The 16,078-nt window shown below is 45.1% G+C and overlaps 1 long non-coding RNA gene across 3 annotated transcripts in view; it reads left to right on the top strand.

Annotated features, from left to right (window-relative positions):
- The window catches only part of LOC110357147 (uncharacterized), a 53,346-nt gene continuing 37,268 nt past the window's right edge, over positions 1–16,078 (top strand). For 2 of the 3 annotated variants that reach the window (XR_010473523.1, XR_010473522.1), the window contains exons 1-3: positions 1–7,776; positions 8,290–8,397; positions 13,753–16,078. The exon at positions 13,753–16,078 is cut by the window's right edge and continues 14,591 nt beyond it. This is a non-coding gene — a long non-coding RNA (uncharacterized LOC110357147). The remainder of the gene's footprint in view (positions 7,777–8,289; positions 8,398–13,752) is intronic. The other variant, XR_010473524.1, reaches the window with a different exon arrangement.

Below are 16,078 nucleotides of genomic sequence, written 5' to 3'. Positions count from 1 at the left end.
CTGGAAACATCTATGACTGCCATTCAGGCAGCCCAAGTAGCCCTTTGTTACAGCAGGTAATATCAGTTTCAGGGTCCACAGGGTGGAACTGGGGACCTTAGGCTGTTTCTAGGTGAGTCTGCAAAAGTTACTGAAAAAGGCGAGTTCAGCTGTACAGTAATCTACAGATTTCTCTAAAGACCTTCAGAGACTGACCTTTTGTTTTGTTTTGTTTTTTAAGAGCCCACAGATAAAGTTGAAAATTATTCCCCTAGAAAAGTGTGCTACTGAGAATGTGAAATGCAGCAAAGATTTCACAAATGGTTCATCAAACTGTAGGATGCCAAGAGAACAAAATATTTCATCTCTGTGTGTTTCAGATTGTGGATTGTGGATAGATTTTAGACCAAGATTTTATTAAGGACTTGTGAAGACATGATCGATATTTCTTTGGTGGGTTTGCTTCCTAGGCTGCCTGCATTTGACATGGTGACATGATTTTTGTTATTTGTGTGTGGTGGGAAACTTTGAAATTTTGAAGTTGTTTTCAGGCTTTAGAACAAACTCTTTACTTCAGATTCCATTTTAAATAATCCTTTAGACAGGAGCAGTATTCTACAAGCTCCCTTTAGATTCTGGGAGCCTGATTTAGCTTTCAGAATTTTTCATTAGGAGGAAATTTGGAATCATAGACAAAAACTGAAAAGATGTGGCAAAAAGCATGTCAAGATTTCCTCAGGAGATGCTGCTTTTAAAAGTTATTATTTTGATTGTTATTATCATTTTTATTTTAAAAGGCCATTTTTTCTCTAGGAATTAAAAAAACCCTCAAGACTCTTCCCCTTATCCCCCATTTTCTATGTGTTGACTCGGAGGTCTTGTTTGTGCTTCAGGAAGGATTGCATGTGCAGCCGAGTGTATGTGAGAGCAGGAGTTTTTGCTGTGGTGACGTGTCTGTGTTTTGGAGTGTGTCAGTGTCCAAGTGTAATGGGCTTGTCTTTATTGATGTGCTTTACGATGGATGGATTGCGGATCTGACAGGTGCTTTCTGTGTGTTTGTAAAGCTGCATAGGGCTCAGCACCGCAAGGCCCCGATCCTGATCAGAAGCCCCAAAACATCCCTAACGTTCAGCTGCAGCTGGCTCCTGCCCCCTTTATTCCTGCCGATGTGTACTTTAACCAGCGACTAGTTTGCCTTGAGCTGCTAGGAATATTTGTGAACTGTGCAACACAAATGATGCAGGGCAAGGCAAGGCTTGAAAAATCCAGTCAAGAATTAGAGCTGTGCGGTATTAGAGCTTGGCAGTGTTTCCCACTGGAAAAATGGATTTTTAGTGACACAGTGTGTCTCTCTTTAAAAATCTGAATTCAAAAGAAAAATATGCTCTTCGGAAGTTTCTGCTGAAACTGGAGAATCATCACATTTTCAATATGGATTTTTGTGTGTGTGTTTTGATTGTTTGTGGTTTTTTGTCTGTTTGTTTGTTTGTTTTTGAGAAGAACCCACAAAAAGTATTCCTCCTCCTCTCTCCAAATAGATGAAAATAAAAGTTACAGCTGACATTAGTTTTTCCATGGGCAGAAGAACATTTTTACTAATGGTAATTAGCACTAATATTATTAATGTTACTCTCTTGCTAGTAGTATTAATACAGGCATCTGCTTGTATGCTCAGACTTAATGTAGAACAGTTTGCCTTTCTGAAGGCATTTGGTCCTACAGCCAGGGCATGCGAGAATTTGGGGTCCTGTTGTAGGTGTGACATTGCCAGTGCTAAATACAGCTGTGCAAAAGCACTGAAAGAGATCGAGTGAACCTCTGTCTGTATTTGCATTAAACTCTTCATGTCACCATGTGGGTAAAAGGCACATCCATGCGGATATGTTGCTAGTCCTTTGCATCTTGTCCGAATGCCCTGCTCAAGCCAGCTGCCCAGGACCATGTCCAGGCGTCCCTGGCTGTGGTTGCAAGCGCAAGGGAAGTTACAAGGCTCAGTTAGGCAGCACTGGCCCTGTCAGTAAATCATTGTGCAGTTCAGGCTTTTTTTATCCCTGGATTGGACTCCGTAGAGAATCAGACAGGCTGTGCTGAGCTGGTCCCATCTGCACCCAACCTGGACAGCAGCTTTATCTTGCCTTGTAAAACTGCAGAGCTCTGTGACAAAAGAGTTAATCTCTGCCTTTGTTTCTCTTCCTCTCTCTCTTCTCTCTTGCAGCGGGACTGAAAGGCAAGATGAGAGCAGATCCATCAGTGTCAGCTGCTTTCGGCACATCAGCACTTTTGGGGGGTTTATTGGGGACTAGCCCATCAGCAGTGCTTCCAAACTGCAAACACACTGCAGCCAGGTCCCTCCTCCCATGCAGCAGCCAGCCTGCCTGGGGAAGCAACGCTGGGACCCCAGTGCCACTGACCAGGGGCTGGGCGATAAATGACCCCGTGAGGCATTTCCATGGCTGGTGAAGTCCAGAGGGTAGGGCAGAGCCAAGCTCCTGGGGAGGCAGCAATGAAACCATATTAATTTCTGGGCATGCATCCATGTGTGTCTGTGTGTCTGTACTGTCTGAAATAATACACTTGACACACACACACACACGCTTCACTTCCAAAACAGAGTAACACAGAAGAGGGGTGAAAGAGAGAAAACAATCTGATTGACAGGTTAATGAAGCAGTTCATAATAACAATGTATATTATAACCTTAGAAACAGCTTGTAAATACCCACTTGCTTTACACGTATAAACACACTCCATGCCTCAGTCTCTTGTATATACATTTGCTTATATATTAAATGATGTGCCTGTGTATATGCATATCTGAAAGATGCAGGAATCTGAAATCAATCTGCAGTGAAAACAAAGAATAAATGGAAGGTGATAAAAAATAAGCTTCATTGGCCTAGCAGCCTTATATATCCTCTGCTTTTGTTTTACTCCTAAGGCTGAAAGTCTTTCAAAGCCGTGGAGGGGTATGGGAGCACACATCTCACTGACTGGCACTCCTAAGCTCCCTTGGTAGTCTTGAAAACTCCACCTGTGGTGTTTTTGTTTTTTAATCCCAGGGTCTTGGGCAGAGCAGCCTCAGCCCATCCATGCAAGGCTGGGAAGTCACATTAGCATGAGCAGATTGGAGTTTGAACCCAGATGTAATCCAGGGGTTTGACTAATTCCTCATCACATCGGTATGTCACTCTTTGAGAAGCTAGATGTATCTTTTACTAGGCAGATATTTGGATGTCTTTGTTCATTTCTGTATTGTATATATCTGTGGGAATTTCCCGATGTACTCTGGACTGGGGCAATCACACAAGAATTCTTTCTCTCTTTTGTGGGACCTATTAGCAAATATAAATAGCGACATACTGAGCTCTTGTTGGATGGGCAACAACCCCAGGATCTGAAAAACCAAGTTCAGCATGATTAAGGACCTTTAGCTTTTCATTTAATGACTCTGCTTTTACTTGTAAGCCTCAATTTTACAGTAAGATATTTCCCCCGAGTTCTTTTCCTAGCTTCTCTTAGAGAAAAAGAGAAGATTATTAAGACGTTTCTCATACACACAAAGGAGTGTCAAAGTTGCCAGTTCCAAGTAAAAGCCAAGCAATATTTCTAAGCGTCTCAACTGTGGATTAAAAAAAAAAAAAAAATCAAAGATCCAAGTAAGTGCACTGGGAAGGATCAGAACCAGCACATTGATAGAACTCGACCTACACAATGGAAAGGCAACTTTATCACATTGAAGTTTGGTTCAGACTTGAACTCTTGTGAAAATCCTCAGCAAATTCTCCTCTAAGACTATACAATTAAGTTCCTGGCCTCAGGTCTTCTGGGAAGAGTTGTGCCAGGTATTTCCTTCCCTGATGTGAATTCCAAGGTGAATGCACTTCAGAGGTGGGATATGTGTGGAGACTGCTTGTGTGACATGTGTTGGAACCATGCAAGGAGCACAGGTAGACATGCATATCTTGGGCAATGTGCAAATGACCACATCTGTGAGTCTCTAGCCACACATGCTGGTGCTTTTGCCACAGCACTAAGGGATCCTTTTGACTATAATGCAACTAGTGCTGTCTTGGTCTGGCTCTTGACCACAGATCTTGAGGAGCTTCTGATCTGAGGAGTTTACAGGCAAAACATTCAAGCCAAGCATTTTTCTGTTAACTTTTAAACTGCGGAAGAGAGGTGACTTGTCCACGGTCACGTGCAAAGCTGAAGGCAGAGCTAGGAATAAGACTTGAATCTCCAGCAAGGTAAGCTTGTTCTTTCTATTTCTGTCTAGACCAAACAATTATGCTAAAGCAACACTGGCTGAACATTTGTACAGAAGCAAATAGCTGTGTGGCTTAGTCTTTAGGAGGATCATAGCTCTGTAACTGGGAATCCTCTGGCTTTGGGTGCAATTCGAACTGCTAAGAATACCATTCTGCCTAGCATCCCCTGTTCTTCTCTAAGCTCCCTCTTCCTCTGTCCCCTAGGATTAGAGTCTGTAGTTGCTCTCCACAAGCATTTTAATCTCTTTTTGTAAGATGGAGGATAGCAAACTGACTTGAGCTATTTTGGGAGCTATTTTGGGTGTTCTTGCATCAGAGACTTGCCCTTAATTCTCCACCAGGTTGGACTGTCAGGTTTGAACAGGCTGATGCTGCTTGTGCAATTCTCTCCTCTGCCCCAGAGAACAGAGTGGGGGGCAGTTAGTTTTATGTGGGAGCAGTAGGTTGAGGGATGGGAGCTGGCAAGGTCTCTCTGTCTTTGGTGTTAAGGAGGAGAGGGCTATGCACAGCAGTTTAGCTGTCTTCTACCATCCAGGCCAGCCAGCCAGATCCGGGAGGCCTTCCCAATCAGCGCAGTGAGCTCAGCTTTGCTGTCATCAGCACTGCTGAGAGCAGAAGCTGGAGATGGGTGAATCCAAATATCCGGATCACATGGATATTGGCTGGAAATGTTCCACCATGTCCGGGTGGCTGCCTTTGCGTGATATTCATGCTTGTCAGAAAATTAATTATTCCATTCACCAGGCTCTCTGAGCCAAGAGGATTACCTCTCAGTACCTGGAGCTCCTCCTGGGGGTGGTGTGTGTGAGGGTATGTGTGTGAGCATGCCTGCTTGCTGAGAGGGTGTGTGTGTTGTGAACATAGATGTGTACAGACAGCAAGCTATTGTGTATGGCTGTAGGCACAGGGAAGGAGTTGCACAGGTGATGCTGGAATGAGGAAGATGCCTTGCTCTCCGTGTGTGAGAGCGTGCCCTTGGAGATACTGAGTGGCTTTGTCTGCATATCACAGAGAGGAATATTTCCCTCCAGGTAAGGTGAGCTGGGTGCAGGGCCTGGCTAGGCAGCAATATGTTCCTTGGCTTTGGCTTTATGTATGTAAGAGGCATATACATGGCCTAGACCGTGTCCCCATGCTTTTTAGATCTGCCTTCAGAAAGGCTGATGTGTGTTTGACACAAGCCTAAATCTGCCCATAGTTTCCATTGTACTTGTGCTGAGAAAAAGGAAAAAGCTGATGTGTATACACTGAGTATTGAAAAGCTGCATATGAGGTGGAAGATCTGGCATCACCCAGCATCCCAATGGTATGTGTGATTTTGGATGCATTTGATTCTGTCTGTGGCCCTCCTAAACACAGCTTCAGTTCTTGTCTTCCTAATTTTGCAGCTGATCAGCCCCATGTACATCAGTGGGTAACTTAATACCAGCAAGCAAGCAGAATCAGGTCTTGTGATATTTAGAAGTAAAACCTTTTCACTCCGGTCTGAAAGTTTTCCGGAGATCCTCTAAGGATCACAGGAAGGTCTTATCCGATATGAGGCAGTGTCATCTGTATGTGTGCTGGGGTTGGGGTTTTCCAACTGCAACAGCAAGGAGTGATCTCTCCTGGAAAGCAAAACTACTTAATTGTGACTTGACTCTGAGAGCACCCTGATTGGCTCTGCTACGCAGCACAGCACTGAGTTTCAGGCTTGAGGTATTCTTGGAAATTTGTATTATTAATTGAAAGCTTATTAATGGCAAACACAGGATGACATTTTACATGGTTTAGTTATGTTCTGTGAGTCATTGGTACAACACAGCCTCAGCCACAAGGCAAGGAAGCTCCTGCCATAACTGCTAACAGAGAAGTAATAACAGCTCAGTTCCCGCTAACTGGTCCTGGGGCGACAGGGACAGCCCTTGCAAGTGTCTGATCATCTCCTCCCTGGTGGCCGCTCATCCTGGGGTTTAGGGAAGTCTCAGAGGAGGGCAAACTTATTCACTGAGGTAATAAGCATTCTGGTTTGTTACCAATGGGCTCAAGAACTTCGCCTTCTACAACTGCCTGGCATTGCCTTTAAAAATATAAAGGCCTTGAAGTCAGGGAACTGCTGACATCACACTGGAAGTTAGTAGCCCCATGTCTAGAGCAGATGTGATGCTCTATATGATGAAACTTTGGGTGCTGGACTATAGCTGAATTTTCTAGAGTAAAGCTTATGTCCCATTCTCCCATGTTTGAGACATGGGTCAGTCTGCATCTGGTTTATATGGTATTGGGGAAAGCATGCATGTTTGGAAGAGAATTGACTGTTGCTTCTATGCTGCAAAAGAAGTCCTTTTCCTCTGCCGAGCTCCATAGATGGGCAGTGCCTTATATCTAAAAATCAAAATGAGATTCCTGTTGAGACAAGAACAGAAAAAGTCTCAGATTCTTAAGATACTGTTAAATAAAGTGGCATTTTCCCAGTCATCATATGCACACGGCTACTGTATTCACCTAGTTCATGAAGGGTACGTCTTCTTTAAGCAGATTTCTGAAGACCATCTACCAGAGTTGTGTTTGTCTTTCTTATTGCTATAGGCACGGGCAAAGCAGGCATACTGCTAGGAGAGGCACTCCTGTGAGCCACAGACATGGATCTGCAGCCTCTTTAGTCTGGGAAGAAACACAAGTTGGACAAAACCCTCAAATATCTACATCAGTCCTCCTGGTCCCCTCTTCCCCACTGCTATGTGTGCATGCTGTCCTCTCTGCCAGAACTCCCTGGGTCTTTCCCAGGCACATCGAGGACACCTGAGCTCAGTGTTGTCACAGGCGGTGTTTGCTCATGTTGCTGAAGTTCTTCAGGGAGGCACTTACTCTTCACAAGCTCTGCTTTGGCCCTCAGAAAGGGAGGCAAGAGTTTAGAGACTTTTCCTGCCAAAGCTTAGCCTTGAGGTGGGAAATCCACCCTCTGGGAGGGCAGAAGCAAGGGAGGTGATGGCGGGGAACCACCCACCATCTGAGTCTGTAGAAACAGAATTACATCCTGCCCCTCACAAGGAGTATCTGCACAGACTAATGGGAATTTCCTTGAGGAACTCCACAGCATCTGTCAGATCTATAGCTCTGCAAGACACATATGGTCTGTCACCCATATTCAGTGCTGTAGTCTCACTCTGCAACTATCAGCTTCGTCAATGGCTGGAGCTGAGTACAAATGAAGTCCTCTCTGCAACTGCAGAGAGCTGTACAGGGGAATATAGACAGCAAAGCTCCTCTGCACTCCCTTGTACAGCAGCAGAGTTATTTCCACAAAGGCATAACGGGCACTGGGAGGAGATTATAGGCCAAGTGCTTAAACTCTTCCACTCTGGTTTAGCAAGAGCCCTACAGCTGTGGACTGTCTGATGCCAGCAAATAAACCAGATGGATGACAGGGATGGAGACAGGCCAAGCTGGGATGAAAAGCACAGTGTGTCCTCCTGTCTTAATGGGCTTCTGGAAGATGAAGTAGCACAAGCTGGAAAGAGCCTTCAGCTGCAAAGCTCCCTGTGTTGAGGTAATGAGAAATGGAATCTACTGGTTTTTGTGGGACTTCAGCTATGACTGGTGGGATCTCCTCTAATGCCCTCTAATGAAGAGGGGTGGTGCCCTGGGTGCCTACAGGAAGGTGGGATGTTTCCAGGTGCCACTGGGGAGAAGAATCCAGATCTGCAGCTGTAGAAAGCAGTGGGCTTAGGAAGAAAAATCCAGCAGCCATAGTGAGAGGCATCATAGATCGTATGTGTGCTAGAGGATATCACTGCAGTTGCCAGTTCTGGTTAGCAGGTTGCAGGAAGATGAATCCCACCCAGTCTGCAAAGGACATTGATGGGTCAGTGCTGCTGGGCAACATATGCTGCTTTTGCAAGGGACCAGACCTGTTTGCTCCTCCAGCACTTTGTGACTATGATTTGTTACCTGAGTGGTGGCAACTCCTGAAACTCACATCAGACTCTCACTGTGCTAGGTGCTGTATAGGCAAGTCTAATGAGATTCACATCCGAAAAGAGCTTTTTCCCGTGATTAACAGGACATCATTTTATGGATTGACTGTCACAAAGGACTGCTGGAAAACCTCAAGTGCTTCACTCCACGACTGTTCAGGGTCCCCAGAATCTGGCTTCCTTCAAAACCCAAGGTAAGGCAACCTACCTATGTTTCTGCATCTCCCCGTTGACGATTTGGCCACCTAAGCTTGGTGGTCCCAAATAACAAGCGATCTAAATGACTCATTAATCTCTTGAGTTTGGAGGCTACAGAAATTGCCCACGGACTTTGGATGAATAGAAGCCTCACCTGCACTGAAACCTGGAGTCCATATCAGTGCTGAGAACTTAACTTGACTCTGTCCTAGTCTTATGCCTTAGCCCACTGACTGGCTTTCTTCCCAACAGACCGGTTTCAGAGGGTAGGAGCTGTGTGTCCAGCACTAGAGTGTGCCTACAGCATGCTTTGGGGTACTTTGAGTTGGGATATTCCACCTTTACTGAAGAGATATGTCTCTGACCACCATGAAACACAAGTTCCTGGAGCCTGTCTTAAAATAAAGGTTTGAACCTCAGTTCAGTGCCTCTTCAGGCCAGGCCAACCTGCTTGCAAGTCTGTTTTGGAAGGGATTACTGAACACTCCCCTCAGCATGCTGGAAAATCACCCCTGCTGGTAACAGGTACTGTCCAGACACATTACGTTGTGTTTATGGGGTTCAGTGTGGAGGGGTGGATTAGGATATGCTTGCCAGGCTGTTTATGGCTGGGGGGGAGCATGGCCTTTCTAGGTGTGATCCCCACCTCTGCCATTTGTCCTTCTTTCTCTATTCTGCCATCCTCGAAGCAGCCTGGATTGGTTATAGCCCACATGTTACAGCGGCCAACCTGCAAAGAGAGAGCCAGAAAAAGTTAATGTGGAGTTCTGGTCTACTCCCAGGATGCATTTGGGCTGCAGCCCATAATGATATGTATAATTGCGAAGGCCTGCCAAAAAAAGCAGGCTGGATTTAATTGAGTCAACACACTGCTATTAATAATAAAATGGCAGAGACTTTGCTATTAATCACTGGTGCTGGCTTTATCACAGGCAGTCTCGGCTATCTGGCTACCAAACAAGACCTTTAAAAAAAATGGTGCAGCAGAAAACTTACTAGTGGGAATACACCTGCTAACAAAATAAACCTTGTAAACAAAATGTTCCTTGCAGAAGAATGTACTTGCTGAACAGGCAGCCTATTTGGGAGGCAAATGGAATTATGTCAGATGTTTGTGTCCTGCAGCAAAGTCCTCCTTTTATAGGCATAGATCACTAGAGGATGCACTTGGCAAATGGCGCATCTTTGGAAAAGGTTATACTTGATAAAGGACTTTGTATGGGGTGGGAATACAGGGAGAAATGAATTCTTCAAAGAGAAACGTAACTGCTGCAGGAATACAGCACAGCCCAGAGAGGAATGCATCTGTTACTAGTAAATGGAAAACACTATCCACTGAGGTACTGAACAAAAAGGGAAATGCAAAACAAATGCCAAACAAATGCCATGCCCGACACCTAAACTGCAGCCCTCCTTGTAGAGGGATGGATAAACTGTGGGTATATCAGGGTGGATGGCTGGATGTGGAGCTCTGTACCCCAAAGTGCATGCTGCCAGCACTGCATGCAGCACAACTGAAGGAGCAGGGTCTGGTCTTCTGAAGCACCACCGAGGCCCAGAAGTGCCCTCTTTCCTATGGCCTGATTTGGCAATGCCTTGAGAAGGAGGAAGGGCTTGAAGGAGGCTCCAGCCCTTCCACACATGAACCATATTTGCTTACATGAGCTTCTTATGTTCCATGTGGCCCTCTTCATGGACTGCACCCCCATGCCTAGGATTGGTTCTGTTTCCTCATGACAGTGCAGGAGGAGCATGCTGCATTTTTAAAAGCCCCCCCAGCTGAGGTTGCTGTTGTAGCAAACACGGCAAACGGCATTCTTAACTTTTACTGCTGAGTAGAACTGCTTGCCTTGACTATGTCAGGGAAGGGACCATGTAGCAAAAAGGTCTGAAAACCAGGAGGAAGGGAATAGGTTTGAAATGGTGCTTCTGAGCAGGGAACACAATGTGTCTGTAGGCAGAGCCAAAGAATATACAGCAGGTAGAAAAGCATACTAAACAGATACATAATGTGGCCTTTAGTGTAAGAGGCTGTAAGACTTAAAAAAAATTACTCTTCCAGCAGACAGTGGGAAGGGGAGAATTCCCTGCCTTCTAAATCGGAGAATGCCAAAGGAATGGGTCTTCTCTTGCAAGTTTCCTGCACAAAGGGATACATTTTATGTGCACAAGTGCAAAAAATGTGTGTGCATCTTGCACCAAATAGTCAAACAAAATAAATGGTTTAACAGGCCTCTTTCTCTGTGCTATGAATTAACAAGGTCTGTAAATTAATACAACCGTTATCCCTCAGAAAGAAAGAGAAAAACAATAGGAGAGAAAGCAATGACAAAAAATGCCAGAAAAAAATTATCCACTTCCTGCTGTTTTCCTTTCCTCCCCATAAAGTGAGTGTCTTATCCTCAGAGAAATTCACTTCATTGTTAGAAATAGCCGAAATTGGCTTGCAACTAGTAAAGATGCCAAGAATTTGCACCTTGCTCTGTGACCTAAAGCAAAAATGACATGAACATTGACAAATTTGACAAGGAAATTTGTGCAAAAAACAACTTCTATTTGGCTAGCCAAGCAGCAAATATGTCGGATGATATGCTTTATTAAGCAATCCATTTTTCAGCAATAGCTGCACCATCTGCAAAGGTTAGTGTGCATCAGGCTTTCCACAGAATTTCATCTGCGTCTGCAGCTAGGTGCAACACACGACCACATTTTTCATGTACATACAATTTTGGATGCAAATAGAATACTTGATGAAAGAGGTGACCTTCCGGACTGACTTCCCCCATGCAGTAAAGTCACAGGCACAGAAGCAGCTGAGAGAAACATATCTCTGCCTGGAGGGAGGGGGAGAGCAGGAGAAAGGAAGAAGGGAAAAGAGATAAATAAAAAGAGGAGGAAACTTCAGGAAAAAGTGTTTCCCAAAGACATGATTTGGCACGTCACATAGCAGAGACTCTGCACTTACACCAGTCAAAGGAGAAGGGAAACTGTTGTGTTAGGTAGCTCTAGTTTTCTTCTGGATGGTATCCATCTCTCCTAGTGTTTCTCTTGTAATCTTGTGTAGTTCATGCTACTACACAATTTAAACATTCTCATCTCTATTGCTCCCTCTATCACTGTTTGTGTTCAAGACTTGTCATCTCTTAGGGATGGGCCATTTGTCCTTTTGTGACTATGGCCCCTGCCTAGGGCTGCTGGATCTCCTTCCAAACATCCTTGGCTGTACAAGAAATGTTTTCTAAACCCAATCAGGGGAAGCATTGCTTTTAAATATTAGTAGGATGTATCTATTTTCTGCCCCCCTCCTTTTTTTTTTTTTGTTTGTTTTCCTTTTCAAAGGCCTGATGGTCCTGCCTGTGTATTTTCCCGTATTGTTTTCTAGTGGATGGATATGGTGCTTCTGTGTCCTGCCTGCCCTACATTAGGTGAAATCAAGTCTTCTCTAGTCCCCACTCTTCTTCCCCAAGTGTGTGGTGTACACATGGCTCCCTACGCCTCATTGATGGCTGCTGGTTATAAACTGATGTTCTTGATCCCTACTCTGCTTAGCTGAAGTTGGATGCCATCCCAGTGCCTTGCAACTGTCCCTGGTCCAGTGGAAAGTTTAATCTGCCAGTTCACGGCGTGTCATCCTATGGGGAGAGTTCAGTTCAGTGCGGCTCCACACTGCACAGAGAGAAGCTCATTAGCAGGACATGGTAGTGTCTGATGACACTGTGGTCCAACAAGGCCTCATTAGGCACAAAATGTGTTCTGCGGCTCTCTGAGATTTCCTGGTAACTTAAGGAATTCAGACATAGTTACCGTGGGGGCACAGATGAAATGGGGAGCAAGGATGCACTCTCCAAGGGCCGTCTCCCATCTGTGTCTTTTGGAGGAAGCGATATCAGACAAACCCTTTGACTCCTTTTACATAGCCTTGGATCCTCACTACAGAGATGCAGATGGGACCAGCTGGGCCTGGCAGGCATACTCTACATGGTGTTAAGTGATGAATGTTAAACTTAATAAGGGGACTTACAGATTTACGTAAGGGTTTTACTGCCTGCCAGGTATAAATGATGGAACAGCTTTGATCTTTAGGGGGATCGGTCCTGAAAGTGATTTAAACTAAAGTTAATAAAACTGCTTAAAACTGTACTCTGCAGCCCCAGAGTGGTGAAGAAGCCCTAGTGGTCACTTGACTGCTCTAAGTAAAAATTGTTCACATTTATGAGGGAGATCAAATCCCACTGGTGTTAACTGTGTTTCCAGCTGAATAATAAATGGTGTCTTCCAAGAGTTCTGCAAGTCTTTCCCTATGCACGCTGCAGGTCCCACAATCTGCTGGAGCCACCAAGCTATTAACCACCGACACAAAGAAATGGCAGAGTCTTGGTATTTCCATGGGGATTTCTCATTGTCTATCCACTTCATAATCTCTAAACGAGGTCTGATCCCTTTGCCATTTTGCAGTGTGTCGCAAGCTAATGCTGATGCTTTTTTATTTTGCCATCAAGCCCAACTCTTGGTGGTTTTTGTCTTTGGAATTTGCTGGCTTGCAGTGATGAGTAAATTCCAGAAACATATAAAAATTTCATTGACTTCTTGGTGGGCTTTGCCACCAATGACCTTTAGAAAGGAGATATCACATTGCATTTCTTATGAATGGGCCTGTGATGTCATCTTCCATCCCAATATATCCTAAGAAAGTTCCCCACTAAGGTGGAAATTCTTATTTTTTAATGGACGGTCTATTTTCTGTCTCCCAGGAGTCACAGCTGCCCCCTACAAGGTAATCACAGGTATTGCCACCAGACACTTCCTTGATAGTGTGAACTGTGGTGGGCAGGGTGCTCAGATGCTGGTGTAAACAGCAGTTGTGTAACCTGTGCTGATGCGGGTGAGGAAGCAGCACTTTCATAACTAGCAGAGAAGTTGCTGGGATTTACTGGTATCCCTATATCAGCCCTGCTCATTGGGTTTACAAATGAGATCAAATTCCATCAATTAATCGTGTTCACAGCTATGAAGTAAACAGGCCCTCCCAGAGTGTCAGGGGGTTGTACCATCAACCACAGTCACCAAGCTCTCTCCACAGACACACACGAATGGAAGTCATCCTGCTGTTGCCACAGGGTTTTCTAATGCTCCTGCCATACCCTAGAAAATCTTTAACATCTACCAGAATGCTTTCTGTCTACTCAGTAACAAAACAAGTAGCCTTTCATGGACCTGTCTAGAAATCAGTGATTGGCAGCCACTGAAATTGAATTAGTAGTAACTCACCAAATAAGAAAGAAAAAATACTTTTTGTTTGTTTGTGTTGGTTTGGGTTTTTTATTTTTATTTATTTTTCTTTTTTATTTCAGCCCAGGGCACTGTTAGTGACAAAACTCTGCAGCGTGACCATTTGATGAGGCCATGATTGTGGAAAGATGCAAAAAGAGTTGCTCTGTTTCAGGTGGATCACCAGGAAGTGTTGAAGTATAAAGGTACAGTCAAGTCAGGGATGGGGTTTGCTCTGAGGAGGAGCCAGCTGGAAACTGTCAGTGGCGGGGAGGAAGTTGCATGAAAATCTTGGTACTTGTAGCTTGTTATATAATTACCTCTTGCAGAGTTTGTTGGGGGTTTTTTTGTTTGTTTTTTTTTTTCCTGAATTTCAGTCACTGTTGGAGACAGGTTATGGGCTTAGACAGACCACTGGCTGGACAGCCTGGTATTTCCTGCATTCTTACTTCCACAGATCCTCTAATTGCCCTGCCGCCTGGCTTTGTCCTCCTATTGTGTCTCACTGTGAGGACAGTCTATGTCCGAGATTGTTGTGGAATTTCTACAGACAGCTTATAGTGATGTTTTCAGAGACCTCCAACATGTTCCTCACCATCCTGTTGCATTTGCTAAATCTGCTGGGGCTGAGGGTCATCTCTCACTTCACATGGGATAAATGGATAGTGGCACAGTAAAATCGATTGTGTTGAAATGGCTCCATTTTGATTACAATAAGAGGGCATTTTGGATCCATGTTTCTGTTGTGGTGTCTCACAAGCTGTCCTTAAATCCTGGTGGTTTTTTTGGTAAAGATTTCTGATGGTATTTTGGTATTTTGAAGTCTATCCCATCCCATAAACTTGCTACTAGATTCAGCAAACTTTTCAGAGATTTTCTGTGTGTTTCGAGGGAAGTTCTTAATGCTGCGTCTTGTAGCCTGCATGTTTGCTGTGGCTGGATTTTTGTGGGGCCACAACTGTTGTCTTAGAGAGTAGAGGCGTGCTAAAAGATCCACTATGGCTGTAATTTGTTTTTCACCCACCCATCAGTGTGGGTGAAGAAGCATTTTGGGAAGCATCACTAGATTTATGGTCATTTGCTTGTGTCTCCTATTGTCTGTCTTTTCCTGTCCTACCTCATCTGATTAAGGGCTAGTTTCTGGTAGCTTTCTTACTCCCTTGAAAAGGTGCCTTATGTCACTGGAAGTCTGGGGAAATCAGGCACATCGTACCCCAAGACTCCTTTGAACCTGAGCCTCTGCTCTCAGATTTGCTTCTGCTGCCTGGTACCTTGGCCTCGCTGCAGCATGGCATTAGAGCACTAAAGTGCTCAGACAGGATAAATCAATGTGTGTCTGCTGATTTACACCACTGCAAGGTTGAGCCCAGATCAGATAGAGAGCAGAGAACCCTCCAACAGTCTCTTGAAAGAAACCACAGGCAGGTATTTCAGCCCAGTTAGCTGTGCATTCAGTTGTGGCTTTTGCTACAGAGTAAAACTAGTTTTTCCAAAGGACACCAGTAGCAGCCTCTTAAAAAAAGAGTTGTGGCCCCTCCCTGGTGACCTTTCCTTGTCAAATGCTACATGCTGTGATGTTCCTACACAATAGAGAACACTCTGGTCTCTGTGTACTTGGCAAACGAAGAAATGGCCTTTTTAATCTCATTGCATGAATTATTGGCAAAACGTTTGAAGTGGCTCCAAGATTTCTCTCTGGCTGACTTGCATTTTCTCAGGAGATTTGTGTAGTTTGGGAGTTTGGAACGTGTAACTGAGTGACTCTGAGAAAGCATTTGCTACCTTTTGAAAGGCTGCCGTGTCCTTGCAGAAAAGGTATTTCATCTGCTGCATCAACACCCCCTTGCAGAGGACAAGCCTTGTTGGGCGTAACATGCTGTGTCCCCTCGAAGGATGCTTACCCCTTCTGCTGCCCCGCCTGGCCCTTGGTGCAGCATTACCTGGGGCAGTGCTGCCTGCAGACACTGATGTGGCTTCACCCTCAGCCAAGCCGTGGACGTGGGCGCAGGGCTCTGCCATGCCACGCCTTGGGCAAACCTAAGCGTGAGCCAACACTTGCTCTGGCTAGTCTACAGAGACGAGACATGTAAACACAGGCAGCAGCATGGGGTCGTGTATTGAGGAAGTGCCAGAGCTGGGATTGAGACCTGTGGTCCTGCTGCTGCAGCCCCATCAGCTATGAGGTAGGGGGAGGACAACCTGGTGTTGGTACCCAGCTCTTTTCTCTTTGTATACCAATCCCCCTGGGCTCACTGGCATGGCTCTGCCGTGGGCCAGGTGTTGCTCCAGGGATCCAATGTAGGCCACATCCATCCCATTTGCTGGAGCATCCCTCTGGTTTCCTGCTGACCACAGCGAGCAAAGGGTTGTCACGTCCCAGGGATGGTCACCCCCCCTCCTTCAGTGCTA

This window comes from Columba livia, chromosome 6, assembly GCF_036013475.1.
Source record: "Columba livia isolate bColLiv1 breed racing homer chromosome 6, bColLiv1.pat.W.v2, whole genome shotgun sequence".
NCBI lineage: Eukaryota > Metazoa > Chordata > Aves > Columbiformes > Columbidae > Columba > Columba livia.
The sequence above is the reverse complement of the archived record's forward strand: the minus strand, read 5'-3'. Positions and strand labels throughout refer to the sequence as shown.